Source organism: Adiantum capillus-veneris, chromosome 16 (genome assembly GCF_014529385.1).
Source record: "Adiantum capillus-veneris isolate H3 chromosome 16, ASM1452938v2, whole genome shotgun sequence".
NCBI classification, from domain to species: Eukaryota; Viridiplantae; Streptophyta; class Polypodiopsida; order Polypodiales; family Pteridaceae; genus Adiantum; species Adiantum capillus-veneris.
The window spans coordinates 108,710,062-108,731,318 of NC_140946.1; the positions used below are offsets into that span (position 1 = coordinate 108,710,062).

A 21,257-nucleotide genomic window follows, 5' to 3' on the forward strand; every position below is an offset into this window, starting at 1 on the left:
TGGAGAGCAAAAGCAACAATTTTGTGCGGGCTTAACCGAAGAAATGGCGGAGTATGTCAACTCCCAAAGGCCACGTACCATATCGGCGGTAATACACCATACTATGGTGGCCTCACGAATCAATTTCCAAACGGGGGCTAAAAGAAATAATAAGCCCCCGGAAAATAAGGGTTCCAACGAGCCTAAGGGGAAGGACAATGTCCAAAAGTCTCCTAAGGGCAACTCCAACAAAGCTAAAGAGAAGGGAGTTTACAAAGGTAAAAACAAACTCTCTTCTGAAGAGCTTGAGCGTTATCGCAAAGATAACCGGTGTTTCAAGTGCGGCGAACAAGGGCATGCGTACCGCACTTGTCCCCAAAAGAACAACCACCAAGATCCTCCTAGAGCTTCCTTGGTTGAAATCCAAGAGGAGGAGACTCACCAAACTCACCACAAAAGATCTCCTCTATGCCTTGCTTTGGGAAAGGTAAGAGAACATGATGCTTTTATTCTCTTTGACCCTCGTTCTACTCACAATTTTATATCTATAGAGTTGGCCACCAAGCTAGGCATACAATCCTACGAGATGGGGGATGTCCTACCCGTAGACAGTGCCTTCAAGGGGCAAGAAGCTTCAGTCACTCCCTTAATCGGGAAATTGAGGCTTCATGTCCAAGGCTATGTGGACAAAGAGGACTTCTTTATCTCTCCTCTCAAGCATGAGGATGTAATCCTAGGGGCACCATGGTTTGACCGCCTGGCTGCCGATGTTAAATTTCCTGAAAGGAGAATCTCCTTTAAGTTCAGGGAAAAAGACATGTATATAGATGCTAAGGAAATGGGTAACACTATCCCCATTGTACATACACCAGATTTCAACAAGTCAATAAAGAGCTCTATTTCCATGTACATGATTTTTGTTAAAGATTATAAAAAAGAACCTAATGCTTTAACAAAAGAAAAGAAAAGCAACCAAAAGGAATTAGAGTTATCCAATTTTCTCAAGGGGTTTCAAGATGTTTTTATTGACGACATCCCTTGTGGGCTACCTCCTAAACGAGGTAATGATGACCATGCAATTGAACTTCTTCCAGGAAGTTCACCGCCTAACAAACCTCCTTATAGAGTTTCTCAAGCTCAACAAGAGGATATTATGCAGCAAGTGCATGAGTTAGTTGAGAAGGGTATGGTTAGGCCAAGCTCATCTCCAATTTGCTCACCTATGCTATTAGTGCAAAAGAAAGACGGCACATATCATATGTGTGTCGACTATAGAGCACTAAATAGGATCACTATCAAGAATAGGTTTCCCGTTCCACGGGTAGAAGGCCAATTTGATAAGCTACAAGGATCGACCTACTTCAGTAGGATTGACCTAAAAAGTGCCTATCATCAAATAAGGATAGTTGATCAAGACATTGTAAAGACCGCATTTCGCACCACATTTGGTCTTTACGAATACATTGTCATGCCTTTTGGCTTGACCAATGCATCAGCCACATTCAACCGCTTGATGGAGAAGCTGTTCAGGCCTCATCGAACCTTCACTGGAGTGTTCTTTGATGATATTATCATCTACTCTAATTCATTGGAGGAACACAAGCAACACCTCCAGGTAATATTTCAAGTTTTAAGAGAGAATCAACTTTATGTTAATCAAAAGAAAAGTGATTTTTTCTTGCAAGAGATTCAGTATTTAGGTCACATTATGTCTCAAGATGGCATCCAAACGGATCCATCAAAGTTAGAGGTAATAAAATGATGGCCTAAACCAAGGAATCTTCATGAACTAAGAAGCTTTATAGGTATGTGTGCATACTATAGACGCTTCATATAAAAGTTCTCACAAATTGCGGGACCATTACATGACCTAACAAAGAAAAGCGTTAGGTATACATGGTTTGCTAAGGAGAACAATGCTTTTGAAAAGCTTAAAGAAAAGCTTATCTCTCAACCTGTCCTTACACTACCGGACCTCTCAAAACCATTTGAGGTCCAATGTGATGCTTGTGGTGATTGCCTTGGAGCTGTTTTGCTCCAAGAAGGGCATGCCTTAGGCTATGAGAGTCGAAGGCTCGACTCTGTTGAGCAAGCTCTAGGCATATATGAAAAGGAACTCCTTGCAGTTCTACATGCCTTAGACTCATGGAAGCACTATTTATTGGGGACTCCTTTCATTATGCAAATGGATCATCAAAGTCTTAAGTACTTCAAGACGCAGACCAAGCTCTCCGACAAACAAATGAGGTGGGAAAATTTCCTTTCGCAATTTCATTTTCATATTGCTCACATTGCTGGCAAGCATAATCAAGTAGCTGATGCACTCTGAAGACGGCCGAGAGTGAATGTGGTTTCCATAGCAACTCACAATGATCTATCTTCAATGATAGATGCGTATACTATTGATCCCGATTTTAGAGATGTGATTTCAGCCCTTGCATTGGGGAAGAAAGAAGAACCATTTATCTTACAAGATGGTTATCTTATCTATGGCAATAGACTATGCGTTAATAACTCACTACGTGAGAAAGTAATGTATGAATCTCATGCTCCACCTTACGCGGGGCATAGAGGGATTCAGTCTACCTTAAAGGGAATTGAAACATATTTCTATTGGCCTACTATGAAAGTGAACATACAAGAGTATGTTTCTAAATGTGTGGTATACCAAAAGACAAAATTTGATAGAGGGAAGCAACTTGGATTGCTTCAACCCTTGCCAATCCCTAATTCACCATGGGAGAGCATATCCATGGATTTTATCTTTGGATTGCCTAAGTCTATCCATGGGAATACGGGAATATGGACAAAAATGAAGTAGTATGCATGCTTAGATCAAGTTTGCGGAGACGACGTCTCCCAAACACCAAGTAGAGCTTGTCACTCTACTATGGAAGACTGATAGGACTAATGTGCAGACATGCTTGCGGCAGCCTCAGGCTTACAAGCGCCAAATGGGCTAGTCATCCATTGTGGAATGATGTCGTAGGGTAATATAGGGATCCTCTACCCGCTAAGAAAAGGACTGATGAATATGCTTTATCTTCTCTACACCATAGTCGAGGACGACTATGATTTCAAGAGAGAGGTAATGTCATAATAATCAATATCTAATTCTCCTAAATGATTTTCTCATATTAAACTGATCATTTAATGTGGAAAAGTTCCAGGGGAGAAAAGGCTAGAATATTGGTTAAACTAGCAGACCGGCCACAATAGGGATCCAAAGGAGGGAAAATAGGGGGGGCCATCTGCAAAAGAGCCATGTGCAACAATGGGCTAAAAAGACTTCCAAAATGCTAAGGTTCCAAAATTCAAAGGTTGTGTCCAAAGGGTTAAAGCTTAGGGGGAATTGGATTCTTTGTGTGCTCTCCAAAGTCAACACATATCCCTACATGGGAGGGGGCGAGCCCTTCTTCTAGGGGATGAGAGAGAATGCCACACACACACACACAGGCTCCCTTTACACAAAGGGAATGAGGGACACATGTCAGCTCCCTAGGCTAGATGCCCACAAGGTGTGCCCAGTTTCTATTGGATGACCCTTGAAGTGGACCAATGAGAATTAAGCTAGAGTAAATCAAGTTTAATTTATTTAAAAACATTTAATAAAAGAAACCAATGAGAATTAAGTCTCCTAGAAGAATATTGGGCAGTCTCACAAGGGGTCCAATGAGCATTCAGGAGCCCAATGGCTTGTCTGATTCCTATTGGCCAGGAGGCAAATGGGTCCAATGAGAGTTTAGTTTAATTATTTAATTACCTAAAGCTCTCACAAAAGGGGAAAGGGGGACACATGTTAGAAGGCTGTCACTTATGCTGCTTAATAGTCATTGGCTTGACTTGGGGAGAGCCAATGAGGGCTCAACAAGCGCAAATAGCAAGAGGGATCGCGCAAGAGAGAGAGGGGGCTGATTTTTGCAAGGCATTATCACACACACACTCACAAAAGCTCATGTGTGAAGAAAGAGAAGACTATCTCTTCCCAAGCTTTAATGGAGAACTCATCACCTACTCCAAGCTTGTGAGATAGAAGCCTACATCAACACTCTCTTGGCATGTGGATGCAAATCCAACCAAGAGCCAAGCTTCAATGCATGCTCATCTCCTCTACCAAGCCAATTACTAAGCTAAGCTATGCTAATATGAGTTATTATGTGAGGAGATGTACATCTTTCTCGTAAGATACTCCTTCTTCCTCTCAATCTACTCTCATACCCTGCTAGCTCTCACCATCTTCGAAGGTGTGTGAGGTCTTGGGTCTGAGAATGGGGATAATTCAAGTTGTGTTTGTTAAGTGTTTTACTTAGTGCATGAAGCTTTCATCTTCATTGCACTAGCTAGTCTTGAAGGAACACAAAGAATTGTATTATATAATCTCTCTCTTGATGGGAGAAACCATAATACAAAGCCTTTTGGAGGGGGCACCGGCTTCATGCAAATCGGGTCCTCAACTGTTGTCATTAGCTTAATTTCTCTCTCTTTTGAAAGTATTGTCGATGCTATCTAACTAGGTGTTATGATTTTTGTTGCTCTCTCCACCCAAGCACTCTTGTAATTCTCATTAGGAATCTATTCTAATGAAATTCCCACTATGTTCATGCTCATTTCCGCTACACACAAGTTATTAGGCCATTAAATGTTACGGAGAGAGAGAGAGAGAGAGAGAGAGAGAGAGAGAGGGAGAGAGGGGGGGGGGGACGGTTACGGAGCGAGCTTTGAAGTGATATTTTTTTAATTTTTTCATCCCACCACCACTACCTTTCATTGCCGCTCCTTAGCACCCATTACCACCCACCACCCTAGCCCACCACTGGTGGTTAGTGGTGCTAGCTTACTACCACCATGTGCCGCCCCTACTCCTATCACCACCGCCCATTGCCTCCCCTCCCTTCGATGGAGTAGCCAAGGACCTCCTTTCTCTCTCTCTCTCTCTCTCTCTCTCTCCTATATGTGTGTGTGTGTGTGTATGTCCTCCTATCCTGCTCTCTCTCTCTCTCTCTCTCTCTCTCCCCCCACTTGCCACCCTCTCCCCACCCCCTATTCCCTTTCTATCTCTTTGATCCCACCACACCACCCCTCGAGTCCCTCCAGCCCTAGAGAGAAACGAAACAAAATGGAATGAATTATTATATTAACTAAAATGGAATGAAATGCTATATTAAGAATTTTCATAAGGCAAAAATGACCGAGGAGACCAAATTGATACAGTCTTGGTGGATCTTATACAATGTATGGGTACAAAGTAAAATGAGAGAGAAAGAGAGAGAGAGAGGGGAGGTGGGAGAGAGAGAAGGGAGGGGCCAGTGGGGGAGGGAGAGGTAGATAGATAGATTTTATTATCATCCTCGGACGTCAAATATGACATATGGGACCAAAGTTACATGTGATGTAGTATTTATGTGGCCGATGTGAGTGATTCTTGATGGTCCAAAATTGTGGTGATGAAAGTCGCAATGGAGAGCCCACACTATGGCTGGGAGAGGAAAGTGTGTAGGTCTACGTCATGGCTGGAAATGTGAAGGAAGTAAGTTTGCATGTGACCAAAAGCTGAGCACTCTAGAAGTGTGTGGTACTTAGACTCTCGAACTTGCAGTGAAAGGGAAAAGGAAAGATAGAGAGAGAGAGAGAGGGGCGGGGGGGGGGTTGAGAGGGGGAGAGTGGAGTGTAGTATCTTTTTTTGGCCTAAGCACCCTTGCACTCCCTTTCTTTGCCTTAAAAAAAAAAAACTACACTCCACTCTCCCCCTCTCACAATCTCCCCCCCCCCCCCTCACGCCCAACCCTTCCCTTCCCTTGCAGACCCTCTCTCCCCTTCTCTCTCTCTCTCTCTCTCTCTCTCTCTCTCTCTCTCTCTCCCCCCCCTTCTCTCTCATTTTATTTTGTACCTAGACATTGTATTAGATCCACCAAGATTGTATCAGTTTGGTCGCATGGGTCATTTTGGCCTTTTGAAGACTGTTAATATAGCATTTCATTCCATTTCATTTGGTTTCTCATTGGGATTGGAGGGACTCAAGCGACAGTGTGACATAAGGCAGAGAAAGAAAAAAGGAGAGAGAGAGAGAGAGAGAGAGAGAGAGAGAGAGAGAGAGAGAGAGAGAGAGAAGGGGGAGACAAAATTGTGAGGGAGAGAGGGGAAGTGTATTTTTTTTTTATAAAAGAAAGATGGTCTCATGTACAACCCCCCCCCCCCCCCCCCCCCCCCCCCCGTGCGCTCCCTCTCTTTCTCTCTCCCAGTCTCCTACTCTCTCTCCACCTGCTACCCCTCTTCTCTTTATCTCTCTCTCCCTCCCAATCGCCCCCCCTTTGTCTTCCCCTCCCGTTATCACTCTCTCTTTCTCTCCCCCTCTCTCCCTCTTTTACAAAAAAAGGAAGGCACTAGAGATATTGCTAGTGCTTTGTTTTTTTTAAACATCTCTCCACCCTCTCTCTCTCTCTACCCTTGCCACCCTTCCCTCTCGTCCTAGTGTGTGTGTGTGTGTGTGTGTGTGTGTGTGTGTGTGTGTGTGTGTGTGTGTGAGAGAGAGAGAGAGAGAGAGAGAGAGAGAGAGAGAGAGAGAGAGAGAGAGAGAGAGAGAGAGAGAGAGAGAGAGAGTCTACCCTTGCCACCCTTCCCTCTCGTCCTAGTGTGTGTGTGTGTGAGAGAGAGAGAGAGAGAGAGAGAGAGAGAGAGAGAGAGAGAGAGAGAGGACATGGGGGAGAGAGGGGTGGAGGGGGGTGGAGCTCACTCCAGGAAGGGAGGGAAGGCAAGGGAGGGAGGGGGAGAGAGAGAGAGAGAGAGAGAGAGAGAGAGAGAGAGAGAGAGAGAGAGAGAGAGAGAGAGAGAGAGAGGACATGGGGGAGAGAGGGGTGGAGGGGGGTGGAGCTCACTCCAGGAAGGGAGGGAAGGCAAGGGAGGGGAGAGAGAGAGAGAGAGAGAGAGAGAGAGAGAGAGAGAGAGAGAGAGAGAGAGAGAGAGAGAGAGAGAGGATATGGAGAAGGGGTTATAGAGTGACTAAGAAAAGAGAGAAGAAGAAGAGAGTAGGAGATAGGAGGACTTTAGGGAAGGGATGGTGGTTTCTAGAGGAGGAGCTGGAGGAAGGGAAGGTGGTTAGAGGAGTAGATGGAGAGAGGAGGTGGAGGAGAGGAAGGATGTTGGAGGAGGAGGCTGAGGAGGAGGAGGAAGGGAAGAGGAAGAAGCACATGGGCGGCAAGAGGAGGAAGGGAAGGTAGGGAGGGCGGCACTCCAAAAAAAAAAAAGCTCTCTTCATTGAGCTCGCTCAAAGATCCAACGAGAGAGAGAGAGAGAGAGAGAGAGAGAGAGAGAGAGAGAGAGAGAGAGAGAGAGAGAGAGAGTAGACCCTAAAGAGAACGATGAAGGGCAGAAAATAGTGCATGCACTACAAGAGGTTCTTCACACTTGTGATGACTGTAGCAACAAAAATACACGGGGATATTTTTTCCCTTGGCGTCACTATAAGCCTCGCTAAAAAGGTCGCAAAGAGAACGTTGCTATATGCGTCACTATATAGCGACACATATATCGACTTTGCAATTCCCAATTTAGCGACGCATATATTGAACATAACGTTTTCAAACTAAAGATGCAAAATTGACAAATGTATCTCGATGAAAGTGAATTGACAAAAGTAATACACCGACAAAATTATACACCATAGGCAAAATCACTTGATTGTTAAGCTTTGACCAAAATATATTACTTACAACACAATTGTCATTATTGAAAAAATACATCGTTTACCAATAGTTACAAAATTGACTTACGCACGTCAACTCCTTATACATGCTATGAGAAATGAAAACTAGTGCTATCTGGCTACGACTAGATTGAGTCGACTAATTTGACATCTCATTGCATCCAAGTGGGCATAAAAACAATAATTTTTTGTAAGTATAAACATATAATTACAAAACAATTAAAATTTTAGCTTATTATTAAAATATAACAAATTTAAGAGAGTAAATTTAAATACTAACCAAGCCGGAGCGAGAACTCAAAATGTCCATAAGAGCGTTTAAGCCCTTTCTGCCCGCATACTCACACTCGTACAATGTGGGGTCACGTCCAATCATCAACCACTGTTCAAAACATACAAAGTAATACATTATGTTAGAACTTAATATACAAATACCCATAGCTACCAAACCTAAAGAGAAATGCAAAAACACTTATAACGTCGGCCTCAAATGATACCCATCTGTCGCTCCCCAAGTGGTGCGAGCTCCTTGTCTCTACTCGCGCTTTGGCTGCTTCCTTTTGTTGCTTGCACTTGTATGGATTCTCACATGCTGCTCGCTTTGCATTCTTCCAATCTTCTTTGGCCAGCCAATCTGACCAGTTCCACCCATTCTTTATTGCTTTCTGCACTTCAGAGCGCTTGTGCTTGTAGTACTCGCGCATTCATACCTTTATCAGTTCTTCATTGAAATGCTCATCCCAATTTGACACGGGAAACTCGTCATGCAACATGCTGGTAACTCTGTCTTTGAATGTATTTGGCACTTCACTCCAGGTGTTTAGTATGTAGTGTTGAAACACCTAAGAGAAAAGGCTGCACATGCGCGAGATCACCTTCTTGCCATCGTCATCCAAGATGATGCTATCGCTATGTCGACCGAGTACCTCAAGCCCTCTCACATGTAATGCGTAAACCTGGGTGTCACTGCAGGCATCTTGACAGGGGCCTCGAGTGGCGTCTCGATGAGGGTACGGAGGACGATAGGTGTCTCCATTGGAGTCTGAGCCCCAAAGCAAGGAGTGTCAAGTGGAGTGACTCCCGGACAAGTAGTGAGTGGTGTGTAGCCAGGAACGGCCGATAGCCGTGCGAAACCTGGAGTAGAGGGCGACAACGTGGCTGGTGTGGGGATGGGCAAAGAAGAGGAAGGTAGGAGCCTCGACGACTACGAGGTGGTGTATGGAAGCATTAGCAGCGGCTCCTCCATAGCAATCGCCGCCACCACTAGAGCGCCGGTGCCTAAAGGAGTGTGTAGATCGTCTAGTTGACACGAACTCTTGGAGCGTGATGATCACTCCAAAGTAGACAAAGACTCCGAAGGAGTGGAACAAAACAACTATGTATCGGAGCGATGGCGGTCCTCGTATGACCTTCACAAGTTTAGCATAGAGACAAGAATGGACAAAATTCCATGTGAATACAATATATTATAAAAAAGAGAAAAATTGCTCAGATACAATGTCTATGGCTTTAAGAGGTCTCTCTCTCATCCTCGCATAACTCATCATAATTCCCTATATCTATATAGAGCTCTCCGTTTAGGCAGATTTCCTCCGTTTCATTTTGTAGGTCCTCCGCATGCATCCCATACACAGTAGTAGCACCAGGCTCATCTAGCACCACCTCAACGGATTTCAAATCAGCATTCTTTTCAATCTCCTCCATAGATGCGAAGGTGATTGACACATTGTAGTCCTCATACGTCCATGCACTACGAGGGGCTACCTCTATGACATACCACCTGCAAGAGCCACATAACTTACATAAGTGCTTCCAAACCATCGGTTCTCTAAAGTTGGATGTTAAATATTTACACACTTACTTGTTCACAATGCTCGGGTAGTACAAAAGTGTCTCGAAGGTCGGTCCATGAGTCCACCTCAAGGAAACCTGACTCTCCTCTGTGCAGAGTAGCATTGTGATCCTCCTTGTTTATCTTGAACCATTGCACGTCGAAGAAATCCACAAAAAATCCTCTATAATATATCCATTTCTTGTAGCATATCGAAGTAAGTGAGTTCCTCCACCATAGGATCTGTATCAAAGGACCGCCGTTGACTAGATGGTTTGAATTTTGCCATGATTTCATAGTCTTGTGTAAAACGCTTTTTGTCAATCTGTTCCACCCTAAAATGTTGACCTTTACACCATGCTACTGTGTATGACTTATACTACAACCAACATCGACTATGAGTGTCCGTCCAAACATCTAGAAATCCATGAGCAAACATACCTTGGGACTGCAACCCCATGAGTACTCCCACTCCTCCTCAGTGACCTGTTCGCCGCACTGTTGTGCGATTTTTAATTGGTTGTGTAACCATCTTAAGATCATGAATGTTGGTAGGTTCTCAAGACCCACCGGGTAATTCATCGGTGGTCATCTTTCCCGTCTCCACTCGATTCATGCTTCACACCCATATTCTTCCCTTTATACTGCCCTGACACAATCAAGCTTAGAAACAGGTATCCCTTCTTGGTAGTCAACCACGGGGGAATGTTGTAGTTGACAATGACAACTGGCCATACACTATAAGATATTGACCTCTGACCAAATGGATTTATGCCATCCATAGCTAGCTGAGGTACAACTTTTGAGCTTCCCTGGAAAAATCCGGCCATGTGTCTTCTATATGCTTCCATGATGTGCAATCTGCAGGAATCCATAGCACACCGTCCAAAGATCTATTCTCCTTGTGCCATGGTGCTATAGCGGCCATGGACTTGCATTCAAAGAAATGCTTGATGCGAGGCAGCAGAGGAAAGTGTTGCAACACCTTTTGCGGTACTTTTTTTCCGTGGAGATATACTCGATATCTCTCGGAATCACATTTCAGACACTTCTCCCATGTCTATGTATTCCCCTCTGAAAAGAATGCAGTCGTTAAAACAAGGTGAATAGAATTGTAATCTATCCCCAAGTTTTGCAAGATCTTCCTTGCTTCCTCTCTGGAATCTGGCATCATATTATCACCTGGCAGTATGTGCTCTTTGAGAAATCTACATAGAGAAAAAATGCAAAACACTTGTGTAAGTAATTTTGTACATTATACATTTAGAGTTTCTTATTGAAGTAGACACATAATAATAGATCAGCTGAAAAGTGTTGTGACTCTAGTGTCACTCCATCCAAAATTTGCCTGCATGTTGAGAAGAACCAGGAGCACCTTCAATCTAGACACATGTGCTCCATCATACAAAGGCGTATTGGCTTCACTTTTCATGTCATCATAGATAAGCCTTTCAGAATTGATGATTGTCTCGATCATTTTGTCAATCTCGGGCTTAAACATAGCCTCGTTGGGAATGTGATCTGCATGATCACCCTCCGAGCTGTCAAAGGCTGCATCTTGTGGCCTCACATATGCTGCTTGAGTAAAGCATCTACAAACACTTCTATTGGGTTGCAAGATTGCTAGAGTGCAATGAGTTGTAATTGGCAACAACTCGATCTATAATAGATGGGTCAAACTTGCCAAATTTGCGAACGTGCTATAGAGAAACGCGTCTTGTCCATGCATAGAATGTTTGCATTGATTACAAGGACATAAGATCCTTGTTGAGAGATAGGCATTTTGGTTGGACGGTCCCGCATCATCGTCACTACTCATAATGAATGTAAACACCTTGAACCTTGAACATCATTTAATCTTCACTTACTATCCTCCATCTCTTATCTCTCTCTCTCTCTCACACACACACACACACATACACACACACATACACAATGTGTGTGTGTGTGTGTGGGAGAGATAAAGAAAGAGGGAAAGGGAACATGACAGAGAGTGGAGGGAAAGAGCGTACCTATCTCTCCTTCCTCTCCTCGTGTGTGTGTGTGTGTGTGTGTGTGTGAGAGAGAGAGAGAGAGAGAGAGAGAGAGGCACATGTATATATGTTTTTCAAGAGCATCAAAACTCAGATCTACAGATCTAAGTTTTTGGTGCTCGCAGATTATTTTTTTACGGGGTCGGCGTAGCTATATTCGCTAAAGGCGTCGATATGAGTGTCGCTATGCAACAAATACTATAGCGATGCTCATAGCGACACCCATAGCAATGCCGTGAATTTTCACATTTGAGCATTGCACTGCTATCGTCGCTACTTTGAAGAACCTCTTGTAGTGATGCTCCATGGAAAGAACTGCCGCTATTGTTGGCTGAGGTGTTAAGAACAATATTGAGAGAGAGAGGGGGTGAATGAAGAGGCAGGAGGAGGAGTCACTAGTAAATGAAGTAAGTGGCAACGAACTACAGGACGTGAGTGTGGGGTTTTTTTGGACATTCTAGTGGGGAAGCCGTTGGGGGTGTTGTGTGGCCAAGTCAAGGCACGGAGACAATGAGGAAGGTGTATGGGGAAAAGGCACTAAACGTGGTGGTGGGAATAGTGGACAAAAAGAGCGGGATGAAGGTCTAGCAATCACCCATGGCTGGCTCTGTGTCCCCTTCATTGCATCTCACCTGTGCCATTGCTTATACCTGTTGCTCCTTCCCAACAGCTAGCAGCAACACCACCATCAAATGTGCAGCTCCTACCAGGATATCTCCACCCCTCTACGAGAAAATGCTAGATGGGAATGATGAGCCTTGAAGAGACGGGGTCATCCATTAGGAGAAATATGAACCTTGCATGGGCCTTGTAAGGAATCCTAATTTTTAGGGATTAAGACTAATGTTGTGTGGGGTTTAGGGGGCAAGGGCATTGAAGAAGGTAGTTTTGAGTAGGCTTTTCTAGCTTTTTTTAAAGACAAATGTAGGATGTGGACCTAAGGGGTTAATTTCTCTCTCTAGCTTTTTTTAAAGTGAAGGAAGCATAGGGGTGTGTCCACATCAGCAAAAACGTGGGTCACTAAGAGTCAAAATTTTACTTTTTTAGAAATTTTTTATTTTTTCTTGTTTTTTTACTTAAAACTCCCTCACAACATATATACATATCAAAAAATCATTTTTTGACCCATTTTTTAACTCACAAGTTTAGAAAGTCCATTTTTTCAAAAATCTTTTCCCCCAAAAAGTAAAAAACATTTGTTCTCTCCACCTCCTCCCTCCTCCCTCCTCCCTCCTCTCTCTCTCTCCTCTTCCTCCCTGCCCCTACCTTCCTCCTCCTCCCCAATCTCCCCCTTCCCTCCCTCCCTCCTTGTCTCCTCCCATCTTCCTCAACCTCCCTACCCTTTCCCATCTATCTTTTCATCATTTGCTTCCTCACGCAACAGCTTCCATGGTGCTCACAGAAATCACAAATGTTTTGCTTCCACCACCACGTACTCCGCACACCAAAAGCATACATATTCGCTTACCCACGGCATTTGCACCGATGACCGCTAGTGAGGGTGATCAAAGGTCATCACAGGAATGTTGCACCGCTTGTAAGACCAATGTTGACATTTGGGTGGATGGTCATTTGTACCCTTACGATACTATAAGCTGCTTCCATCCACCGTTTCATAGCCTTTCCACATTTGTTCAATTTCTTGGAGGGGAGAAGCAGGTTTGTTAGGCTATTGCAAGCGGTTGTATGGGTGCAGGTGTTTCTTTGCATATGTGGATGCACGAATGTCAAGCTCTTCACCTCAAGACGAAGGCATTACAAGAGAGCGTTGCCTCTTCGGAGAGGGTGGTTAAAACTCTTGAACAACAAATGCAAGAAAAGGAGTCCCACATCCAGAAGCTTACCAAAACCATCACATACTTGAAAGAAACACCCCTTGGTGCAAGGGAACGCAAACGCACGTATTCATTTATTGAAGCTCTTGCACATTTGGGAGGAGCACACAAACGACGAGTTACAGCCACAAGGTGATTTGGTCTTTACTTGCATGATGCATTCTTACTTCACACTATTTTCTAACATTTATGTTTATTTGTTGCTAGAAACTTCATCCAGGAGGCATGCGGTGGAACAAGCCAAGATGAGGATTGTCAACCTTCTCACTAGTTATCTCAATACCTAGGATGTGATTTCTATCTTACAATCACCTGGAGGTAAGCACATTAAGGATGTAGTCACCAAGGACCTTATGCGTAAATTCAAAAATGTGGTTAGTGATGATGATGTGCAACAAGCTTGTGATGAGGATGGAATCAGCACCAAAGCCTATCAGGCTATATTCCAACTCCTAAAGGATGCCCTCAAAGAACATGGCATTGTGGAAAACCTATTTTCCATTCCTCACAAGGTCAAGCTTGCAAAGAAGGCCACAAACGAAGATGTGTTCTCCCGCATTGGGACATACCTACACATTGAGAACACAATGCCAACTTCCCTTTATGCTTCATGCGCAACAAAGACAAGGGGAAAAGGTAAGAAACAATCCATAAGACCTTCGGAGAAGGGCTTTCCTTACACAATGTGGAACAATATTTTCGTGGATCTTAGAAGGCTTCAAGAAGCCATGCTTAGATTTTACGAGTTACCTGAAGCAGGTGACACACTTTACTTTTTTCTTTGGTAGTGTTCTTATCATAGACTCTGAAGTTTAAGATCTTGACACTAATTATTTTGTAGTGCTTGGCACAAAAGTCGCTTTTGTGATGAAACTCGATGAGTGTCAAATAGTGAAAGGCCAAAGGTTAGAGAGACTAAGTGTCACTCTAATAACGAGGCCCTTCTACAAACCAAGCGAAGGGATTCAGTCGAGCAATATCCCACCCCATCTTTTAGCGTGCAATTAGAGAAAGACATTTGGTGGTTGGGTGCTATTGAGGTGCCCAAAGAGACCAATGGAGTACTTTCATGGATTTTTGAAAGAACTCCATGGATCACAGAAGTAATACACTCCCAAATTGCAGGTCAGAAGTTGGAGATTGAGGGTTTTGGTAGTTATGATATGGAGTGACACTTAGGTGCGGATTTGAAGACCATAAAGGGTTTGCTTGGCTGCAAACAAGGGGCTTCTTCTCTCATGCATTGTCCATTTTGCACTCGAGGGTACAAACCTAATGGACAAAAATCACATAAGAGCACTGCAAAGGTCGGTTCCATGCTTCCATGGCAAGGGCATGGAGAACAAGGGTTAGATTTTCGTGATGTTGGAGATGAAGGTAGAGAATGGGAAGTGTCTATTCTCAGATGTCCCATGCTCAATGCCCCAGACCGTGATCAAAAGGACCACGCTTGGAATCCAATCTCTCCATTTCCTCTATGGAATGTACATTTTTGTACATTACACGCACTCATGCGCATTTTTGATAGGCTATTGAAGCTCCACATTGACTATGCTTTCACAACAAAACAGTTGGAAAAGTCCCAGGAAGCGATTGAAAGAGTGGAGGTACTCTTGAATTCCATTGGCTGTCACGGTGGAAATGTGTCTATCGTTGCTGCAAATAACACAGGAGAGGCCCATGAAATTGCTCAACAAGTGTCAATGAGTGGACAAAAAGCTAGACACTTTTTGAAGAAAGTTTCCCAAGGAAAGCCAAGTCGATATGATGCTCAAAACAGCTCCAACTAGCAGGCAGGTAACCTTTGAGAGCTTTGGAAGGAGTTATGCAAAGATACTACTGACAATGATTCAAATGGCGAGCTTGCAAACAAGCGCAAGCAAGTTTGGGCACATTTTGATAAAATGGTCAAGCTTATGGGCCTTAACAGCACAACAGAAGAACAACACCAATCATTTCAAGAAGCCTTGGTGGATTTTACCAAGGTCTTCACCCTTTCTTGGGGTGAAAATAACATCACACATTACATGGTAAGCCATTTTACGTGGTGTATTTATTACAAGGGATTGTTTTTATTAAATAATGTGGATCGTTTACTCATGTGAACAAGATATCTTGTTTGCGCATGGTGCATTTTTTATGCACAAGTATGGATCGCTTGAAATTTTTAGCACTCAAGGCATGGAGAAGTCCCATTATCGAGCAAGGGGAGTGTACTTCAAAAATACTCGACATGGTGGTGGAATGGTGCAATCCAATTATTTGGAGGAGATGTTCAACTGGTTTTTTTGCACAACATTTTCTCGTAAGCTCACAATGGAGCATGCGCGACAATCCAAGATTGCTATTGAAGTGCGGTAATGGAGTCGTCAAGAGCATAGCAACAAGTGGCAAATGTCGCAAGGTCCCACCAAGCATGCTGCATGACGGTGATGCAGAGTGCGACAAGGATAAAAGTGGATACTGCGCGAGTCACTAAACGTGAACGTAGGGTCCAACTCTTAGCGACATGTTTATTTAAAAAATAATAGTTTTTTTAAAAAATTAGTGTGAACAAGGCCCTTTTTAAATTGGCCCTTATAAATATTGCATGCTCTCATAAACCACTCATTTCTTAAGAACAGGTGAGCTCTTACCAACAAAATGCCGCGCACCAAAGAAACCGCGAAAGAGCATCCGCCTGCCAACAAAAACACCCTCCAAGGATGTGAGAAGCCGGCATGGCTTAAAGGCACAAGAAAACGGCCACGAACACCTAGCCGTTCTAGGAACTCTTCTGGCAGTGGGCATGGTGGTAGGGCAGCAGAGTCATCGAGGGCTGTTCAATCTCTACCTCCTCAAGATATAACACCTAGAAAAAGAATGAAGCAACGTGCCCAGCGCTGGAGAGAATAACAAGGCCATGAAACAACAGAGTCCGATAGGGAGTAGCCATCGCGCCACCGATCACAAGAAGGACTATCTAGGACTCGGGTGGTCCATACAGACACTGAATCAGAGAGTGAGCCACCATGGCTGCGATATAAAATACCGCGTACACACAGGGTGGCCGTTGAGGGAAAGACAATGCCTCGAGGCTAGGGAGCTCTCCCTACACAACAAGATCGGCAGCCAAGGGAAGAGGATGAATCAGAAGAGGCTATAGAACTAGCCCCTAAGCATGTAAACATGCGCAAGTCTAAGTTTTTCAAGAAGCCTAAACGCCGCCCGCCAGCAAATGTGCAAGTGCCCCCAAGAAAACCGCAGCGGCGCCGAAAAATAGCAAGGGCATTTGCAGAAATCCGCCACTACCAGAAGACTACGGAGCTTTTGATTCTGTGCGCCCCCTTTGCTCGCACAGTGAAGGAGGTGCTTCAAAGCTATGGAAATCAGTATAGAATGCAAGCAATAGTGCTAGAGGCTATTCAAGAAGATGCAGAGGCCCACATCATTTTGGTGTTGGAAGATACCAACCTATGCGTCATTCATGCAAAGCGAGTGACAATATAGCCAAAAGATATGCAGCTTGCACATCGATTGCGACGAGACTTTGAGTATTAGCCGAAGTTATCTCTCTTTTTGTATTGCACACCCTTATCTTTGTAATGTTTTGACTTTCCAATGACAATATGATCAACAGTTGCGTCTACTGTGTCTATTATCTTTGTAATGAGATGACTTTGCAATTTCAAGTTTTGTATGTAATTTCAGTTAATTTCAATAAATTTAGGTATTTTAAGTACCTTGGGGGGTAGATAAGCCCTCCAGGAGCAAAAAAAGCCTGGCCACAAGGGCGCGCAAATGGCCTATCCATCAGTCTTGGATGGGCCATTTGCGTGCCCTTGTGGCCAGGCTTTGTTTTGCTCCTGGTAGGCTTATCTACCCCCCAGGGTACTTAAAAAGCACAAATTTACTAAAATCAATTGGTTTTGCATCATTATTTTAGATGGAGGCTTGTGGCCACCCTTTTTTGGCCATTTCAAGCTTTGAATCCTCCATAGGATATAAAAAAAGTTAACATATTGTGAAACCAAGTGTCTATGCAACATTAATTTGGATTTTTCAAATGTCCAATGTAATTGGGCTTTTTGGTGAGGGGTGTACTAGGTAGAGCTAAAGCAGGTGATAGTGTATTGGAACCTTAAATTCAGAATTGATTTCACCTTTTCTAGTGTCCTTGAGTGTAAACATATGCTGAAATTGCCATAAAAAGGGTGGCCACAAGGCTCCATTTAAATTAATGATGCAAAACCAATTGATTTCAATAAATTTGTGCTTTTTAAGTACCCTGGGGGGTAGATAAGCCTACCAGGAGCAAAAAAAAGCCTGGCCACAAGGGCGCGCAAATGGCCCATCCAAAACTCATGGATGGGCCATTTACGCGCCCTTGTGGCCAGGCGTTTTTTTGCTCCTGGAGGGCTTATCTACGCCCCAAGGTACTTAAAATACCTAAATTTACTGAAATTACATACAGAACTTGAAATTGCAAAGTCATATCATTACAAAGATAATAGACCCAGAACGATGTTGTTACTTCAAGCAAAAAAAGACAGCTTATTGAAACATATCACCAATTACAACAATTTTCAAGATTGACAAATCACATTTAAAAGAATTTTCAAAATAGAGAGACAATTCCAAATATTTTTTATTACTTCCAAAATGGTGATTTTACATCATGTATCTGAGGAGTTCATAATTTTCTTGACCATTTCCTGGCGCCTATTTTGTGCATAAGGCAACTCCCCAGTCAAGAGGGACTGCGCTATGGCCTTTGGGTCAGTTAAGCCAATGGAAGCATGTATCCCTATCTGGGCAAGCACTTTACCACGAAAGCCAGTGCCAAACGCTGTGCATACAAGGGATCTATGCACTAGGAACACTTGATGCGCAGTTTGAGCAATGGTGTTCAAACATAAAAACTTGCTCAAAGCTTTCAACGACCAAGTCATAAAATGGGCATGGGGAGTAAATTCATTATGGATAATGGCCACATCGCCAGGGGGGAGTTGTCCTAGGTAATGCGCAAGGAAAGATTGAGGTCCAAAGCCCGTCCGCTTGCCACCCGTCCTTGCAGCAAAATCATCAAGCTCCACGACATCCTATCATAAACCGATGAAGGTTGAGAAAAAAGACAATGAAGGATAAAATAATAACATGAAAATTAGGATACAGTTTACCTCCTGCTCCTTTTCGTCCTCCTCCGTGTTGCCCTTTTCATGAAAGTCAATGCTCCCATGCACCGCAGATACGAGCTTTGGATCATCAGATGGGAGGTTGCATAATGGCATAGGCATCCTAGCAGCCTCAACCTTGGCTTGTGTGGCTTGGAATTCTTCCTTAGCCACGTGCAACTGCTCTGCTTCCAGGACCTCCGCACATACAACTGCAATAGTGTCAGCAACAGAGTCCCCAACTGTCAAGAGATTGCTTTCTAGGGCATCTGGCTTATTGTCTAAGGGACATTTGGTGCTGTTGCATAGCACGCTCAAGCATTCATCCATGCGCAGGCCAAATGATTTCTCTAAATCATGCATAAACACATACTCCTCCCCATCCACTACCACTGAGGAGAAGTGGCTAATTTCTACCTCTGGGATAGCCACATCCGTCAGTGGTAGTGGCACTGGAGTGTCACTAGGGCCAGCCACAACTATGGATTTCTCAACCACTTCCTCGAGACCCCTGGGGTACTCGAGCCGGAGTGTCTTTCCTTCCGCTACAAGGTTCATGGGGGTAACCTGCTACTCCTTTGTGTCCTTGATAAAGGACCCAGCTTGAAGGTGTGGTAAGCGGAGCTCCTCCAAATCAGGTTCCTCGCTCACCAAGAAGATAAATGTTGCGAGCCAAGAAAGGTACTCCACACCCAACTTGTGCTTCTTGAGCGCCGACACCCCTGGGGCTTGCTCGTCCAAGTAATGGCCTGCATCGGTGGCAATTTCTTGGAATCGTTGCAACCGCTTGGAGAATGAGCGATCACCTTTGTGTATATAGCGCAAAAGATCGTAAGGCACCCAGATCCCTACATGTGTGGAGATAGATACAAAATATTTTATGATGTGCTCCTCCACGAACGCAAAAATCTCGGCAAATGCATCCATGTGAAGGGCAATTGTGGTGTCAAGGTCAGGGAGACGAGTGAAAAAGGTGTGGAGGTCCAACTTCCCTTTGTATTTGGTGTCCTCGAGGAAGAGGATTAAGCGTGACAAAGGGGTGCATGTGGCTGCAGATGCTGAGGCTGTGGAAGCATCCATGTCTAGCTTGGGGTGTAGATAGAGAGTGGAGGAGCTCAAGAGTTGCAAAAGTGAAAATAGTGAATGAGTTAGGTGGCCCCCCTTCAATAATGCACCCTTTTTTAAAGACATTAAAAAAAAGGCACTTTCACCAAAAAATGATTTCTCATCTCAATGCGAAAAATTATATTCAAAGGCATGATTTGCCGAAGCAAATCATGTTGATTACATCGGGGATTTTTTTGACAATTGCATGAGTTACAAAGTTATAAGATCGATAACATAGTTCCATCCATCCCCCAGTCCTCCTCGACCTTCAAAGGCATGATTTGCCGAAGCAAATCATGTTGATTACATCGGGGATTTTTTTGACAATTGCATGAGTTACAAAGTTATAAGATCGATAACATAGTTCCATCCATCCCCCAGTCCTCCTCGACCTTCAATTTGTCTTCCATTATCTTCCCAATCTGCGGACATTTATTACAATAAGCATCCAATGATCGACAAACCATGATGTATTGAAAATGTGGTGGAAGGATTCTCACCTTGTGACCTTGTAAACGAAATAGTGCTTCTTGAAGGGCCTCAAAACCCATAATAACTAAATGTTCTCGCACATTACTGAGAGTCCAATGCTTGTTCACTTGGACTGCCTCCAAAGCATCGTTGGGCATCTTCACTGCAGTGTCAAAGCTTGCAATAGCGCCGTCTACACTATGTAAGGGAGTCCACACTCCAAGCTTGCACATCCAATGATCATAGTGAAACCGTATGTACAAGGAGGTACGGGATTTCAAATAGCGCATTCCAATACCTGAAGCTCCAACCTTACAACGGTAACGGTCCCCGTTGTGCATACCCTCCACAAAACCCCAGTCCTCTTCTAAAAGCCTTCTTAATTCCTCATAATGCACATCTTTACATACAAGCATTATGGTAGTCTCCACAAATCCAAACTCTTTAAAAATGTGCACAAAACAATGAATAGGCAAACACCAACTCAAGCCCACAGACCTAGAAGCTTTAGAGTATCTCAAAGAGTTTTGGACATCTATTATCATCTTTTGCTTGAAAGATGCTATCGACCACAAATCTGGCACCGGCCACTCCATACTTAATAAGGAAGTTACTTTGATGGGTTCAAGCTTTCCAAACGCTTGTGTAGAAGTAGGGACAATATAGGAGTGAGAATAGAAGAAAATCCTTCTTTGAACCAGTTTGGTTGGGCAAAGATGTGGAAACATTGTTGCTCCAATATCCGCATGTATAACATTGAATGTGCCGGAGAGACTATGTAGTGGCTGCTCCTCCACCAACATGGATGGAAATATGACTATAAATGCATGAAAAATCTTAAGTATGAATCCATAATAACATTACACTGTGATTTCACACCTAGCTTTGTATTCTCAAAACATGTGCTTACAATGTGTTGGAAATCGAGGTGGTTGTTGCAATTGCATGGTTGACATTGAGAAAACATGTTGCACAATGGCTACGGTCCCCTTGTCTTTGTGGTTCTTGAAGCCAAAGAGCTTTCCTTTCTAATGAAGATCCAAGTTTTCACGATTCCACACACGATGAGGGCCAATAGCAGATGGTTGCATGTATACCCAAGCACCTTTGGTGAACTCTTGTGGCACCCACTCATCATCTATACCTATA

The 21,257-nt window shown here is 43.7% G+C and overlaps 1 pseudogene; it reads left to right on the forward strand.

Moving 5' to 3' along the window:
• The first annotated feature begins 8,847 nt into the window (after nucleotides 1-8,847).
• On the forward strand, nucleotides 8,848-16,917 carry LOC147439627 (histone H3-like; annotated as a pseudogene).
• Nucleotides 16,918-21,257: the final 4,340 nt, after the last annotated feature.